Here is a 16,567-nt window from a genome sequence, read left to right on the forward strand (position 1 = left end):
GATATTATCAGGTAGGTTATTAAAGTATTTTTTGCCTAGGAATGTGTAATGATGTTGTGTGAATGAGGTGTTACATTTTTGTATTGGAAATATATGTTTTTGACGTGTACGTCTTTCAGTTGAAAAACTGTGATTTTGTTTTTCTTTTATTATTTGAATTATTATGTTTTTTCGGATAAGATCATTAAATTTAAGTACTTTAAATTCTTCAAATATAGGTTGAGTTGGATAATCTCTCGGTTTCTTCAATATTATTTTAACAATCAGACGTTGTACAATTTCAAAAGGTAGGAGATTAGTTTTGTATGCGGATCCCCAACTGGTTACACCGTATTTTCGTAGATTCGATTGTACTAATGCGTAGTAGACTGAAGTCAAATGTTCCAATAATAGAAAATTACGCAGTTTCAGAAAAATATAAATTAATTTCCTTATTTTGTTAATGGTAAGTTCATTTGATCTTTCCAGCTTAGTTTTTTTTCCATTATAATTTTCCTATAATAAATAAATAAAAAAAATTACAGTCAGGACATGAAAAAAGCTTCCTTTCTCTATGAGTCAGCATGTGATTCGTCAAATAATGCTAAAGAGAAAATAATTTTTCGCAATCGGCGCATAAAAACAGCTTTTCTTTGCTATGAGGCAGAATGTGAAACGTGAAATTTCTCTTTCGTGAAAATGATTTATTGCAGTTGGAACAAGAAAAAAGCTTTTCTCTATCTACTTTGATTAAACATGTGTCCTTTCATATGTCCCTTTTTACTGCATGAATATGTACAGTCAGGACATAAAAAAACGGCTTCCCTACACTATGCGTCAGCATGTGTCTAGTGAAATAGTCCTTACAGGAAAATATTGATTTGCAGTCGGGACATGAAAACGGCTTCTATCCACTATGATTAAGCATATGTTTCGACAAATTTTCCTTACGAAAAAATAATTTCTTGCAGGCAGGACATGAAAACGGCTTCTATCCAACATGAGTCAGCATGTGTTTCATCAGATGGTCCTTTCGAGAAAATATTTTTTTGCAGTCGGAAAATAAAAAAGGCTTTTCTCCACTGTAAGTCATCATATGTTCCTTCAACTGTCCTTTCTCAGAACATGAATATGTACAGTCGATACAACAAAAAGGTTTTTCTCCACTGTGAGTGAGCATGTGCCTTTTCAAGCTGTGCTTTCGAGAACATGAATATGTACAGTCAATGCAAGCAAATGGTTTTTCTCCACTGTGAGTAAGCATGTGGTTCTTCAAACGTTGGTTTCCAGAACATGAATATGTACAGTAAACGAAAGCAAAAGGTTTTCCTCCACTGTGAGTCAGCATGTGCGTCTTCAAACCTTCCTTTTGAGAACATGAATGTGTACATTCAGCGCAAGCAAAAGGTTTTTCTCTACTGTGAGTTAGCATGTGCCTATTCAAACCTCGCTTTCCAGAACATGAATATGTATAGTGAACACAAGCAAAAGTTTTTTCTCCACTGTGAGTCAGCATGTGCATCTTCAAACTTTCTTTTGAGAACATGAATATGTACATTCAACGCAAGCAAAAGGTTTTTCTCCACTGTGAATTAGCATGTGCCTCTTCAAACCTTGCTTTCGAGAACATGAATATGTACATTCAACGCAAGCAAAAGGTTTTTCTCCACTGTGAGTCAGCATGTGCGTCTTCAAACATTGCTTTCTAGAACTTGAATATGTACAGTAAACGCAAGCAAAAGGTTTTTCTCCACTGTGAGTCAGCATGTGCATCTTCAAACATTGCTTTCCGGAACTTGAATATGTACAGTAAACGCAAGCAAAAGGTTTTTCTCCACTGTGAGTTAGCATGTGCCTTTTCAAACCTTGCTTAACAAAAGATGAATATGTACAGTAAACGCAAGCAAAAGGTTTTTCTCCACGGTGAGTCAGCATGTGCGTCTTCAAACTTTCCTTTTGAGAACATGAATATGTACATTCAACGCAAGCAAAAGGTTTTTCTCCACTGTGAGTCAGCATGTGCGTCTTCAATCTTTCCTTTAGAGAACATGAATATGTACATTCAACGCAAGCAAAAGGTTTTTCTCCACTGTGAATTAGCATGTGCCTCTTCAAACCTTGCTTTCGAGAACATGAATATGTACAGTAAACGCAAGCAAAAGGTTTTTCTCCAATGTGAGTCAGCATGTGCCTCTTCAAACCTTGCTTTAGAGAACATGAATATGTACATTCAACGCAAGCAAAAGGTTTTTCTCCACTGTGAGTCAGCATGTGCGTCTTCAAACATTGCTTTCTAGAACTTGAATATGTACAGTAAACGCAAGCAAAAGGTTTTTCTCCACTGTGAGTCAGCATGTGCGTCTTCAAACATTGCTTTCCGGAACTTGAATATGTACAGTAAACGCAAGCAAAAGGTTTTTCTCCACTGTGAGTTAGCATGTGCCTTTTCAAACCTTGCTTAACAAAAGATGAATATGTACAGTAAACGCAAGCAAAAGGTTTTTCTCCACTGTGAGTCAGCATGTGCGTCTTCAAACTTTCCTTTTGAGAACATAAATATGTACATTCAACGCAAGCAAAAGGTTTTTCTCCACTGTGAGTCAGCATGTGCGTCTTCAATCTTTCCTTTAGAGAACATTTATATGTACATTCAACGCAAGCAAAAGGTTTTTCTCCACTGTGAATTAGCATGTGCCTCTTCAAACCATGCTTTCGAGAACATGAATATGTGCATTCAACGCAAGCAAAAGGTTTTTCTCCACTGTGAGTCAGCATGTGCGTCTTCAAACATTGCTTTGTAAAACTTGAATATGTACAGTAAACGCAAGCAAAAGGTTTTTCTCCGATGTGAGTCAGCATGTGCCTCTTCAAACCTTGCTTTCGAGAACATGAATATGTACATTCAACGCAAGCAAAAGGTTTTGCTCCACTGTGAGTCAGCATGTGCGTCTTCAAACATTGCTTTCTAGAACTTGAATATGTACAGTAAACGCAAGCAAAAGGTTTTTCTCCACTGTGAGTCAGCATGTGCGTCTTCAAACTTTCCTTTTGAGAACATGAATATGTACATTCAACGCAAGCAAAAGGTTTTTCTCCACTGTGAGTCAGCATGTGCCTTATCAAAACTTGCTTTCGAGAACATGAATATGTACATTGAACACAAGCAAAGGGTTTTTCTCCACTATGAATCAACATGTGTTTAGTCAAATTTTCCTTTTGAGAAAATGATTTCTTGCAGTCGGAACATGAAAATGGTTTTTCTCCAGTATGGGTTCGCAAGTGCCTTTCTGCCACTGACTTACTTGAGCAAGAGTAGTTACAATAGCTACAAGAGAATTTTTCTATCCCGGGATGCCTCTTCAGGTTTGGTACTAAGTCTAAAAAAGATTCCGGAAAAAGCTTAAAATGTTAAAAAAATTAAATCATAACACAAGACATTAAATGAAGGACACAAATTTTGAATTTACAAAGATTCGTTTGAAAGTCGAATTACCTGCTATTCGGGCAATTATTTCAGAGTGCTCTAAGCATTCCTTTTTAACATCCGGCAGATCTATGTCTATTTCCGTGTAAGAAGTTCCCCCTTCATCCTGTCCTGGTTCTTCCTTCATGGGAACAGTCTCCAAGTCAGTGCTACCTGTTATATTAAAATATATAAGGTTTATGGAAAATTAACAAAGGGTAAATATTTTTAATAAAAATGAGTCCTGATGCCCGTTTCTGGTATCGATGTATTCACCGACGAAAAAACCTTTGATTTTCGAACAGATTTACAAACGAGCTCACGGTGCTATAGTCAATGGAATATCTACTTAATCGAACTAAAACATTAACTAATGAATGACAAGAGGTCGTGTCGTTTATATGCATCTGCCCGCATCCAAGACCATCGGGACCATTCGAACAGTACTTTTGGCAAACTGCACACTGCTTTAACAACGCCATTTCCCAAAATCATAAACGAAAAACAATTTGAAGGTTGTAGATTAATAAATTGCTTACCAAAATACGAGCAGTTGCTAGAATCCCTTGATAAATGTGAGACCGTTATTTTGAGTTGAAATAATTATAGCAAAGTTCAAAAATATAGTTATATAGTAAATATTAATTTCGAAAAAAAGAGACATTGTGGAGATTTTCGACTTCCGCAAACAAATTTGTTGAGAACCCAAAACTTTCTCTATTTTAAAGGTTCAATATATTCAATGCACTTCCGACGGATGTTAAAGAAGCTAAAAGCCTTGCAGCTTTTCTTGGATTATGCCTTAATGCTATAAACAATAAGTTTTACATGAAGTGTTAAGTGTGCCTAAACGCCATAGAAGTAAATTGTACCAACAAGTAATTCTTAATGGTTTATACAAGATATAAAACGGATTTCTTTATAACTAAATAAAAAACATACAAAAAAAAAACATTCTTATATTCGGGAGGTCGATAACTATATTAGTACACAGCATTTCTATTTCACCTGCGCCTTCCTGGGACCCTGACTCCGCCTTTATGGAAACACTCTCTGGGTTGGGAAGATCCATGGCACTGTTGTGATAGCGCCCTGTTATGTGATGGAAATTGGTCGAATCTCACAAAATGGACCTGAAACAGAACATCGAGTTAACAGAAACTAATTTCGTGGAGTTTATTTTTTACTACTACTTTTGAAAACGAGATGAGAATTTTTATGGGTCTAGAGTTGATAATGTCTGCTTTAAAACCAGTTTTGCGTATCGGTATAACAATATTCAGTTTTTCATGAAATTTTACCTGTGATATGCTAAAGTTAATTAAGTAAGTAAGAAATTCTAGCAATTCATTATTAAGTTTTCAAGTGTATGTACCGTGGGACTTTTTAATACTATTTTTAATAAAACTTGCAGAACTGTCACAAGTGAAACGAATATTACAAAACAGACGTGATGTTCCTATCAAATAAAAATCAATTGTGATCATACCTTATTACAGTGAAAGCATTTTCAGACCTAAGGAAGGAATTGTAAGACTGAAAAATGGTGAAGTGAATTTAACAATTAAATATATAAACTCCTCACCAAAAATAGTAACAAGAACGCCGAAAAACTAAGGTCACAACAAACAATAAGAAGCTTTTATCAAAACGTGCGTGGGGTGCGTACAAACCTTCATCAATTTTCAACAACTGCACTAACTCTTTCACACGATGTACTTTTTCTAACTGAAACTTGGCTTGACTCTTATATCAACACAGCAGAACTGGCGCTACCAACTCAATTTATATACAGATTGGATAGAAACAAGAATACCAGTTCTAAATCATGAAGTGGTGGTGTTTTGTTAGCAATCTCTAAGGCATTAGTCAACAGGAAGCAAACTTCAACTAACAAACACGTGGAACATATTTTTAGTGTGGTTAACACAAACAAAAACAATTAAAAATAATAGGTTGTGTTTATATTCCTCCTTCATCTGATCCAATTATTTTCAGAAACCATATGGATGAAATTCAAATACTAATATCTAAATATCCCGAAACAAAAATAATCATTGCAGGTGACTTTAATCTACCAAACATCAATTGGGATCTATTATCCTCAGATTTATATAGAAATAATAACTCCAGCATATCTGACATCGAATGAGAAATACTCGAAATGTCCAACTTTTTAAACTTAAATCAATTAAATGATAACAAAAATAGCAACGACCGAACCCTGGATGTAGTTTTTTCTAATATCAAATCTGTTACTGTATCTAAATCCTCAGAAATTCTTCTTTCTTTGGACTATTACCATCCATCTTAAGATATAACCATTAACAACACCATATGTGAAAATCCTAAAATCAAATTAATGTCTCATATCTTTCATAAAGCAAATACACAGAAATTTGTTACTTCCTACTGAATGTTGATTGGTCATTTCTGAATGATGGCGAATTAAATGACAATATCGAAAAAAATTACTGTATCTTAAAACAAGCTTGTAAAAGTCATGTACCTGTTACTTTATGTTATACATCAACTTTTTCTAAATGGTTCACCAATGATCTTAATTTTTATACAAAATTATAAATTATGAGTTGGATACCCCTGACATATTAATGTTGATTCAATTTCAAGTACCTACCATTAGATCAAGGTCATCTATGATGTATTATTGTGACAATTATACCAAAGTCTCAGGATACAACTCAGTTATAAATAGATTGCACACACTTGTGTATGCAATGTATGGAACGTGTATGCTAAAATCGCATATACTTTTAATATCCCCCTTCTAAAGTATAAAGCTGAACTAATAACACATTTTTACGCCACTTATTTTAATGAGGTCACTACAAAACAGGTTTATATTATTGCTTCTTTCTTTATTGTTATTTTATTTGTTATGTTTTGATTAAATTTAATTCTTTAATTTTTCTCATCAAAATATAATACTGTAATATGTATGTGTAAAAAATTAAATAAAAAAACTTTTGTATGTAAATGGAACTTGTGCCGTAAATTCTAAATAAATAAATACTTATAGACAGATATGAGTGATGTGGGTGTGTGTGTGTTTGCAATATTGCTCGAGGGTATTGATTTAATAGTTTGTGACCAACCTTTATGAGAACATTCTTGACGAGTTTGAGAATCGTCTATGTTTTTTTTAAGAATTAAATATTATATTCGAATATTAAGTTGCAACGGGAATATCTCGCCTAAATAAGTATTTATGCAGGTAGGTATGCTGTCCTTGTTCTATCGGTATTACCAGGTAGGTATGCTGTCCTTATTCTATTATTATTAGACCCATGTTCACTCCTTCCTCTCCACAAAAAGACCCTCCACACAGCATCCCCAAAGATGACATAGGCCCTGAGGGAAATTATTTTCTTCAGGGCCTACTGTATGGAGTTAGTATAAAAAAAAATAAAAAACCATAAACATTTTCCAATAATTTTATTTAAACTTTGTATACTTATGTTATTATGATTATGTGCATGCATTTATTTTTAATTTATTTATGTAATTTGTACATTTATTTATAACAATTACAGGTAATATAGCCTTAGACGTTATAATTTTACCATTTATGCAGTGTATATGCAATGCCAAAAACCTCGCAAATGCGCTTTAAGACACAAAAAATAAATCTATTTTTTTATCTACCGCATTCAAAAAGCACGTAGCTCTCCATACAGGTGAGTTCATAAATAAATTAGTGCGGCTTGCTCTACTATATAGAAGATTGTGATGACGTCCTCGAGAGTGAGACTCTGGTACAAAAAAATTTAATTGGGCCAGTATCTCATTATTAGATAAGTGACCGTTTATTAGTTGAAAAAAATATTTAAGCAAAGCAATACCTCTACGTGTCTCTAGGGAGTGGTAATTGGTCATGCCTAATATATAAATCGATGGGTAAAGCCAAGGGTAACGACCATAGATCCGCGAGAATAAAAACCTTAAATTTTTTTATGGACTCTTTCTATGCGAAAAGTGTATGTTAATTCATGTGGAGCCCAGATGATCGAGTTTGATTCAAGTAAACTTAGGACTAGTGTATTATATAATAACGTCAGTGTTTTTGTGTTACAAAACGGATATGTGTTTCTAATTACGAAGCCGAGAAGCCTGTATGCTCTGCTTATTAAATCATCGATGTGTTGGTGAGAAGTTAGTTTGCTGTCGTAAATAACTCCTAGATCTTTGATTTGGTTTAGGTGTTGGAGAATAATTTCATTGATTGTATATTCAAATACATGCGGTTTCTTTGATCTAGTACGAGACAATATTGCACTTGGGTGTACTGAAGTTCAAGCCATTTATGTTGGCCCATTTTGTGACGCAGTCAATGTCACGTTGGAGGAGAATACAGTCAAGATGGTTTTTTATTGAGCGATATAGTTTCAAGTCATCTGCAAATAGTAAATACAGCAAATGTGTGATGAATGAACCAATATCGTTAGTAAAAATCAGAAACAGAAGTGGTCCAAGGATAGACCCCTGAGGAACTCCAGAAAAAAATATGAAATCAAAAGAACTGGAACCCTTATAAAAAACAAACTGTCTACGATTTCGAAAATATGAAGCAAAAAAACAGAGAAGTCTTTTGGAAAAACCAAATGAAGCTATCTTATTTAGAAGAATGTCGATGTCAACCTTGTCGAAAGCTTTTTCCAGGTCGAAATAAGCAACATCCACCTGTCCCCGATTGTCGAGAGTTTAATACGGTTTGAAAAAATTATAACACTTTCAACTGTTAAATTAGCGGCAGGCACCAAATTTTACTTTTCTAGACGATACTTCCCGAGGGATAATTGAAATAAACCCCACAGAAGAATCGATTTTCTAGGCCTCCTAGTGCAAAGACGACTGTATTTACCTCCATTACCCTGGCCGCGTGCCGAATATTGGTTTTACAAGACTTCATCACTTATTTCGTTAAGATTCTGGCTTTCTTTAAGGGTATTTTCTCGTCTGAAGCGAAGTCACGATGGACACCACTGAAGAGTTAGTTATTAATGTTTGCTGTAGTCAACATTGAAATTGAAAACATTAAGCAATATTAACTGCATAATTTACTAGGGTAGTGCGTAATTTATCAGCTTTAAAACTAACCAATAACTATGAACAACTTAACTATGACAGGAATAATTGATCATATCTATACATATCATTGATCCATATCTCAAATGGAATCTTCATACTCAAAAAATTGCAAACAAAATTAGAAAAAACCATGCACTTCTTCAGAATCATACGAAACTTTCTCGGCTTACAACACCTGAAAATTATTTATTTTGCAGTCTGCCAATCTATTATTGAGTATGGTATCATAGCGTGGGGAGACGGCACTTCATCTGCACTAGACCCAATCTATTATTGAGTATGGTATCATAGCATTGGGAGGCGGCACTTCATCTGCACTAGACCCAATCAAAAAGGCTCAGAAAACAATTTTAAAAATAATTCTTAGGCTACCTATAATTACAGACTCGAATCTAATTTTTAATATTATGAATGTGTTTGATGTTCGGCAGCTATATGCAAAAACTATCCTAACTCATCTATACTCAAATATACATAATTACTAGGAAAAAAGTTTAAATACACGATGTACTCGAAGCAACAACAAATACTTACTACAAATACCGATAACACATACTACGTTTGGTGAACGAAACATTAAATACTTTGCGACAAGACTCTTCCAGACAGCATAAAACAATGTGGTTCACAAAATAATTTCAAAGATAATGTAAAAACTTGAATCAAAAATAAGAATAGGGCCTTCACCGGTGCATTCACCCAAATTCGCAGTTATTGAAGTCAACACATTATTGAGCGAATACATCTTAATACAAGTATAGGTATGTTCAAAGGTATTAGGAACTAACACGAAAACTTCTGCCTCAACACAGGCTAGCCTAGTGAGGCGGTATTTGAGAAACCTCAACTAACTGCACTTTTATTTTCTTTTTACCTTCATCATATTATGTTTGTATTTTTCTGTTAATTTTATAGCCAAAAATCAAAATGAATGTACACAAATCAATGTACACCATAATATGTATTTTTAGTTGTAATGTGAATACTTACCTTAATAAAGATTATTATTATTGATTTAACTGGTTTAAATAGTGTATATTATGCAGAATTAAAGGAAAAAGGATGACAAGTATCGAAAAAGCTAGAAATTTGTTTAATAAAATAAAATAACTTTTTGTTTTAAAACCACGAGTTTTTAATAATTTTTAGAACCGACCGGTTTCGCTTTACTCAAGCATCTTCAGAGTACTTTTTATTACTAAACAAGAAGTACAGAGTGTGAGCTTACATAAAATAATTTTTTTGAGGTAGAAAACAAAATATTGTTTGTATATGGACAGGGACAGAGCGTCAACTGAATTCCTTCCTCAATCTTATTAACTCTTATCATAATCAGATTAAATTCACATTAGAGATAGGCAATAATTCAACCTTACATTTTTTAGACCTTACCTTATAGATCGTCAATAACAAAATTGAATTTAACATATTTCGTAAACCCTCCTTTACTGATATTGTAATCCACAGTACATCGAATCATCCATTTACACCTAAGCACTCCGCATTCCATTCAATGGTCCATCTTTCGGTCACAATTCCAATGTCAGATAATAATTTTGCTTTCTACAATAATATGAAAAATATTTATTCATGCAAATACTTACTGACCGTAATGTTCCACGCCAAGTTTTTATTTCAGGAAGAAGTGTGAACAATGATATTCACCTGGATTAAATTTTCGACAAATCGAGCTTCATTATGTGGATTCTTTTTTGACAGCTAGGCCATAGATGTTTGTAAAAAACAGATGGTTAGTCTATGACATTCGCCCTACGGTAGGTACTGGAGCAACGAATAATATAATATTTTCAAATTCATTTATGTTTGAAAGACGCCAATTGATTTAATTTACTATTCATTTTAGTGGTTCTTAATAGAACAACAAAACTAAAAAATCCTTATGTGTGAGTTTTCTCTATCTAAGAAAGGTAACCAATTATTGTGGAATGTCCCAGCAGCACTATTCCAAATGCTAAAGCTTCTTATGGCTTATTTTGAAGTGTCCTAGCAGCACTCGTCATGCGCTACGTATTTTTTATGGATAACAGCAAAATTTGATTCAATGGGCAGGAGCTTCTTCAAGATCATTTTTCTTAAAAATGCATTAAGGCAAGGAGGTAAAAGGTCTCCCACCCTATATAATTTATACTTATAAAGGAACTCCTACGAGAACTCGACGACTCTCGAAATATTTGCTGTCACATCACTAAAGTTAAGGAGGTCAAACAAAAAATGAGTGTGAACAGCCGTTTATGGGGCATATTTGCACATCTCCCGTCTCCAGAGGGCCATAAGATGGAACTCCATCCAGGAAACCATGGTAGTGATGAATTTGTTACTTGATTGGCGTAGTCTGCGCCATAAGTTTCCCATGTGATGGCGGAGAAGCGCTCTGAAAGAGTGTACTCGTCCCTCCAGGAACATTTCCGTGGCGCTGCAGTATCTCGGTAGGCGGAATAGTTGGCGATATACATTATTGTAAGCAACTTTTAGTTTATGCCATTGGGATGAAATGTAATCCACCCACAGTTCTGACGTGTACAGCGAAGTGCAATATGCATTGAAAAGTATATTTTTCACGTGTGTACTGCAAAAATAAAAGCGCTTTGACAGCATACCTGCTCTAACGGATTTCACTCTTCTTTGCCTTTCCATATCCTCGATGTCTTTCAGGTCGTCTGTGAAAATATGTCCCAGGTATTTGACGCTACGACTAACATCCATTTTCCTTCCATCTAGCCATACTAAAGGTGTTAGCATGTTTTCGTTTTTGCATTTGAAAACCATAACTATTGATTTGGACGTTTTATATACAAGGTTAAGATTTTTGCAAAATCTTCACATATTTGGAGTAGTTTTATCAGTGCGCTAAGTGACGGTACTGAAAGAACCATATCATCTGCGTAATGAATATTGTTTACACATACTCCTCGAACATGGAAACTTATCGTACTGTTATTAAGTCTTTGAATTAGTTCATCAGTATATATATTAAACAGTGCTGGAGACATGCTTCTTCCTTGTATTACGCCACTTTTCAAATAAAATGGGTCGGAAAACTCGCCAGACCATTTCACCACATTTTCTTGCTGCGTTTGCTAAATTAAAAGAATCGCTTTTATATCTTCCTAAACTGCTCTTTTCCTGAGTTTTTTCCAGAGTTTATCGTGACAAACACGATCAATCGCTTTGCTTAGATTTAGAAAGCAGGTATAGATTGGCGTTTTCCTTTGTTAAGAATAGCTGATGGTTTCTATTAAGGAATATACTGCCACATAATATGTTGACAGTGCAGATTTTCAATCCTGGTAAATCCTTTAAATACTGGTTATCCTCTGTCTTTAGATGGTCTGTTACGACCGTCGATAAAACTTTTTCAAATATTCTTGCCAGGGCGGTCGAGAGTGAAATCGGTCGGTAGTTATTGAAAACGGATGAATCAAGTTTTGTTAATTTAATAATTGGTATAATTACCGTTTTCGTCATTTCGTTCGGGATGAACCTTTATCTTTTCGGTTAGGTATGGAAAAAATAACAGATTATTGCCATCTATTATAAACGGATACACAGGTTTCCTATCTTCCAACTTCTACGGCCCGGGGCTTTACGGCTTATTCTTACCGCTTATTTATATTATTAACGGGTCTTGAAAGGCCTTGAAAAGCTTGATATGTCCCTAAGTATTTACGTGACTAGAATTCACTGAACGACCAAATTGAACACGTGCGCCCGCATATGTCTCCGTAATTTTACACGCAGATGGAGGTGGTAGTTCAGATTATTAGACCTTAAATATTTAGTGTATAGAATGGCCAGCAACCGCCATAAAAAAATAGAAAGCCAACCTAGAACTACACCCATTAGTCCGCAGATTTAGCTCTAGACCCTCATAAAGTTGTAAATCTGAAATGGGAAAACGTTAAGCCAGCAACCCAAGGGCAATAAAAATCTTCGCCCAAGGTGAGGCTATATTGCAATTGTTTGAAGGTCGTATTGTAAAAATGTAATTTTAAAATATTCAAAATAATAATAAATCTAGCGGTGAGAAGGGCGATGCCAGCGCCATGGACCCGAACAACTTATCGGAGTGGTGTAAAGCGGAACCACTTTGATTCCAGCACCCCACCACAGGCGTGCTACGGTCGCCGGATCGCGCGGCTGAAGAACTGATTCCGCAACCAACAGTCACCCTCTCGCCTCAGGAGCAGGAGGTTCCTCGCCCGCCAAGGAACCTCTTGTCCTCCCCCCTTGGATTGGTCTCCAAGGCTCTTCCGCCCAGGAAGCTGCCCTCTCAGAAGTTGCTGCCTGCCGACTCCGCCCTTTGGAGCCTTTGCCCAGGCTGAACTAATTCCGCCTTTCGGAACCAGCCCAAGCTGCCGCTTGTGTTATCAGTGATATGTGCAAACGTGAAGCATCCAGCATCATCGTAAAGGGAAGTGCCTAAACAATCTTTGTATGTTAAGACATTGAATGAAAAATAATTTAGGATAAAGTAAAAGGACAATTAATTTAAAGAATTTCCCATTGAAGACTAGTATTAAGCCTAGATTAAGACTAACCCTTAATTTTATACATTTTTAAATAAATTTTTAATAGTATTTGAAACTAACTAACTTTTTTTTTCTCGATCCTCCTTTTCTTTAACGTGCATAATATTAATATTAAACTCCCTTGAGTAGAGTAATAACAAGCTTTTGCCCATTGAATGCAATTGTATTAGTTTTTCCATAAGAGAAACGCGATCAAAGGCCTTACGTCAGACGAGAAAACACTCATAAATGGAAGTTATTTTTTATTATTAATAACCGGTGAAATGAATCAATAGTGAAATCGATTGGCAGCTTTGAAACATTGAATATATAATGTTATTTGTAGATCCAGTACCTACCGTAAGAAGAAAGTCGTAAACTATCCATCTGTTTTTACGAAAATCTATGGCCTAGCTGTCAATAAAGAATTTAGTTGTAGAACCTGGTTTTGTTGGAAATTTAATCAATATTAATATCTTAGGTGTTCACACGTGTTCCTGAAATAAAAACTTGCCGTGTAACATTGCGGTCAGTAATTACCTTCTATAAATCAATATTTTTCACTCTTTCTTAGTCACGTCTCCATATTGTTTATTTATAATCTATCTTTGAATGAAGCGTGCTTTCGTCTCTTTGAAACATGTCGTCCCGTTTCTTTTTAATCTACATAATATGGCTCTAACTGCTTCACCACGCTAGTAAATCACGCAGTTCGTATAGTTTAATCACTTCATGTTGTTCCAAAGCAAACTAAGTGACCGATGAGCTATAATTTGGATTTCCGCAAACTTTTTACACCCTTTCGTGGTTCTAACTCAACTAACCCAATAAGTACAATAAGTTAGTAAATCCATTTGTTAACTTCAGCCCTGGCTATCCGATGGATGTTTGAACTGTCATCGTGACGTCTACCTAACTTTATATTTGTATTTCGTAGATATTCCATGAAATAATGCCAAATAAAATGTTAAACAGTAGATTGACGGATCAAATATACCATAATATCGGTGGTTAGAGTAAGAAAGCGTTACTTTAATAAGAATAAGGAATCCTTCAACTTATTAGGAATTTTTTTTGCAGAAAACTCAACCCTCGATAATCGGGGTGCTATCCCGCCGTCGTCGCACTATGGAGCCGCCCACTTAGAAAGTTGGCTCAAGCCAGTGGTTACAATTACATCTAATGTCTATCGATTCTTAGTTCCGTGCGGTCAAGTTGTCAAATTAAGAAAAAAAAAATTCGAAAAAAAAATGTCTCACTTTTTTATCTTGTAAATTTTATGGGAATGAAGTACCTATCTATCCTTTTACCTTAGAATATTTTGTTGGTAGCGATTAAGCTTGGCACTTAAAATAATGTCTTGGGAAATTTCTGTTCGTGCTTAACAGAGCACGTAGATACTTAATGTGACGTCTAAACTACAATCATTTACTCAGAACTTCATAGATCTGACGTGCTACATATATATTTTATCGTTTTTTATGTTCTGTACGCTTAGACGATATATCAAATAGCAGCATAAGTCAAATTCACTTGCATTGCTAACGTTGGCTAAAACTTATAATGTAACCATTTATTAGTCCCCGAGCAACTCCGGGAGTTCGTTGCACAATGAACACGATACTCGATTGCAATTAGTAGTCCGTAAAATATCTTCATTTAGATATAGTTTGTTTATTTTCGATTTCTATTTTAGATTTGATTCAATAATAACACCCAAAATATGAAAACACATGAAAATATCGTTGACAGAAATGTTTAGAAATGGTCGTCATCCAATACAATGTTCATCTGGAGTCCTTCTTATTACTAAAATTTACTGCAACTGAATATTTATTGCAGATAGAATAATTTGGAGACTGTTCCCATTATGGTGGAACCAGGACCTAGAGAAGGAGACGGAGGGGAAATTCCTTATACGGAAATAGACATAGACCTGCCAGATGTCAAAACAGAATGTTTAGATCACTCTGAAAGAATGAACCGAATAGCAGGTAAAATCTCTTTACTTTGTCGATTCACAATTTCTGTTTTGAATTATTTTACTTACAATGTATTCAGCTTTATTCTCATTCTTTTCAGACCCATCGAACCAGAAGACGGATCCTGGGAAAACGAGGTTTACTTGTACCTATTGTTTTTTCTCCTGCTCTAATAAGACTACATTAGACCAACACTTGCTCAAACATACTGGAGAAAAACCTTTTTCATGTTCCGACTGTAAAAAATCGTATACTCGAAGGGAATCAAGGACGAATCACATAATGACTCACAGTGGCGAAAAACCTTTTTCTTGTTACGACTGTCCGTATTCATGTGTTCGAAAGGCAAATTTGAAGAGACACATGCTGACTCACAGTGGAGAAAAACCCTTTGCTTGTTATGACTGTACGTTTTCATGTTCTCAAAAGGAATATCTGAAGAGGCACGTAATTTTGAATCATAGCACAGAAAAACCTCTTTCATGTTCAGACTGCGAAAAAACGTTTGCTGAAAAGCGTTCTTTGAAGAGCCACATTCTGACTCACAGTGGCGAAAAACTTTTTGCTTGTTGCAACTGTCCGTATGCATGTTTACGAAAGGCAGATTTTAATAGACACATGCTGTCTCACAGTGGAGAAAAACCTTTTGCTTGTAATAAATGTACGTTTTCATGTTCTCGAAAGGAAAATTTGAAGATCCACATGATGACTCACCGTGGAGAAAAACCTTTTGCTTGTTGCGACTGTCCGTATGCATGTTTACGAAAGGCAGATTTGAATAGACACATGCTGTCTCACAGTGGAGAAAAACCATTTGCTTGTAATGACTGTACGTTTTCATGTTCTCAAAAGGGACATTTGAAGAGTCATATGATGACTCACAGTGGAGAAAAACCTTTTGCTTGTTACAACTGTCTGTATTCATGTTTACGAAAGGGAGATTTGAAGAGACACATGCTATCTCACAGTGGAGAAAAACCATTTGCTTGTAATGAATGTACCTTTTCATGTTCTCGAAAGGAAAATTTGAATAGTCATATGATGAGTCACAATGGAAACAAACCTTTTTCTTGTTACCACTGTACATATTCATGTTCTCAGAAAGCACAGTTGCAGAAACACATGCTGTTTCACAGTGGATATTGCAATACTTTTACTACGGAGGTATTCAAAATTTCACGTTGAGCGCCAATATGTAGCACAAGCTTTTTGGAAATTTATGAGATGGTTATATTGGTCATCTAATCTTTCTACGACTTTACGAGTCAAAATGCAGCATTTATCAATTCGGCAGGTTATCTACTGTAATAGCGTATTATGGAAGAAAAATGTACTACTTAACACTTCCAAAAGTTATGTGGGGACAAGAACTGTCAGCCAGCCTAAAATAATATTTTAATACGGAAACACTGTTTCACGGATGGCAACCCAAAAACAGAGCTCGCTGCCAATTCATTACCGACCAACATTCCTGTTTCTCCGATCTACCTTGGCAGTCGACATTT

At 35.3% G+C, this 16,567-nt stretch overlaps 1 long non-coding RNA gene across 1 annotated transcript; it reads left to right on the forward strand.

The window, feature by feature from the left end:
* Positions 1-13,485: 13,485 nt before the first annotated feature.
* LOC149413918 (uncharacterized) lies at positions 13,486-15,636 on the forward strand. Its single transcript, XR_016303970.1, has 4 exons — positions 13,486-13,608; positions 14,161-14,246; positions 14,923-15,074; positions 15,163-15,636. It is a non-coding gene; the product is annotated as an uncharacterized LOC149413918 (long non-coding RNA).
* The last annotated feature ends 931 nt before the right edge of the window (positions 15,637-16,567 follow it).

This window comes from Hesperophylax consimilis, chromosome 20, assembly GCF_061612785.1.
Source record: "Hesperophylax consimilis isolate HC1 chromosome 20, BYU_Hcon_1.0, whole genome shotgun sequence".
NCBI classification, from domain to species: Eukaryota; Metazoa; Arthropoda; class Insecta; order Trichoptera; family Limnephilidae; genus Hesperophylax; species Hesperophylax consimilis.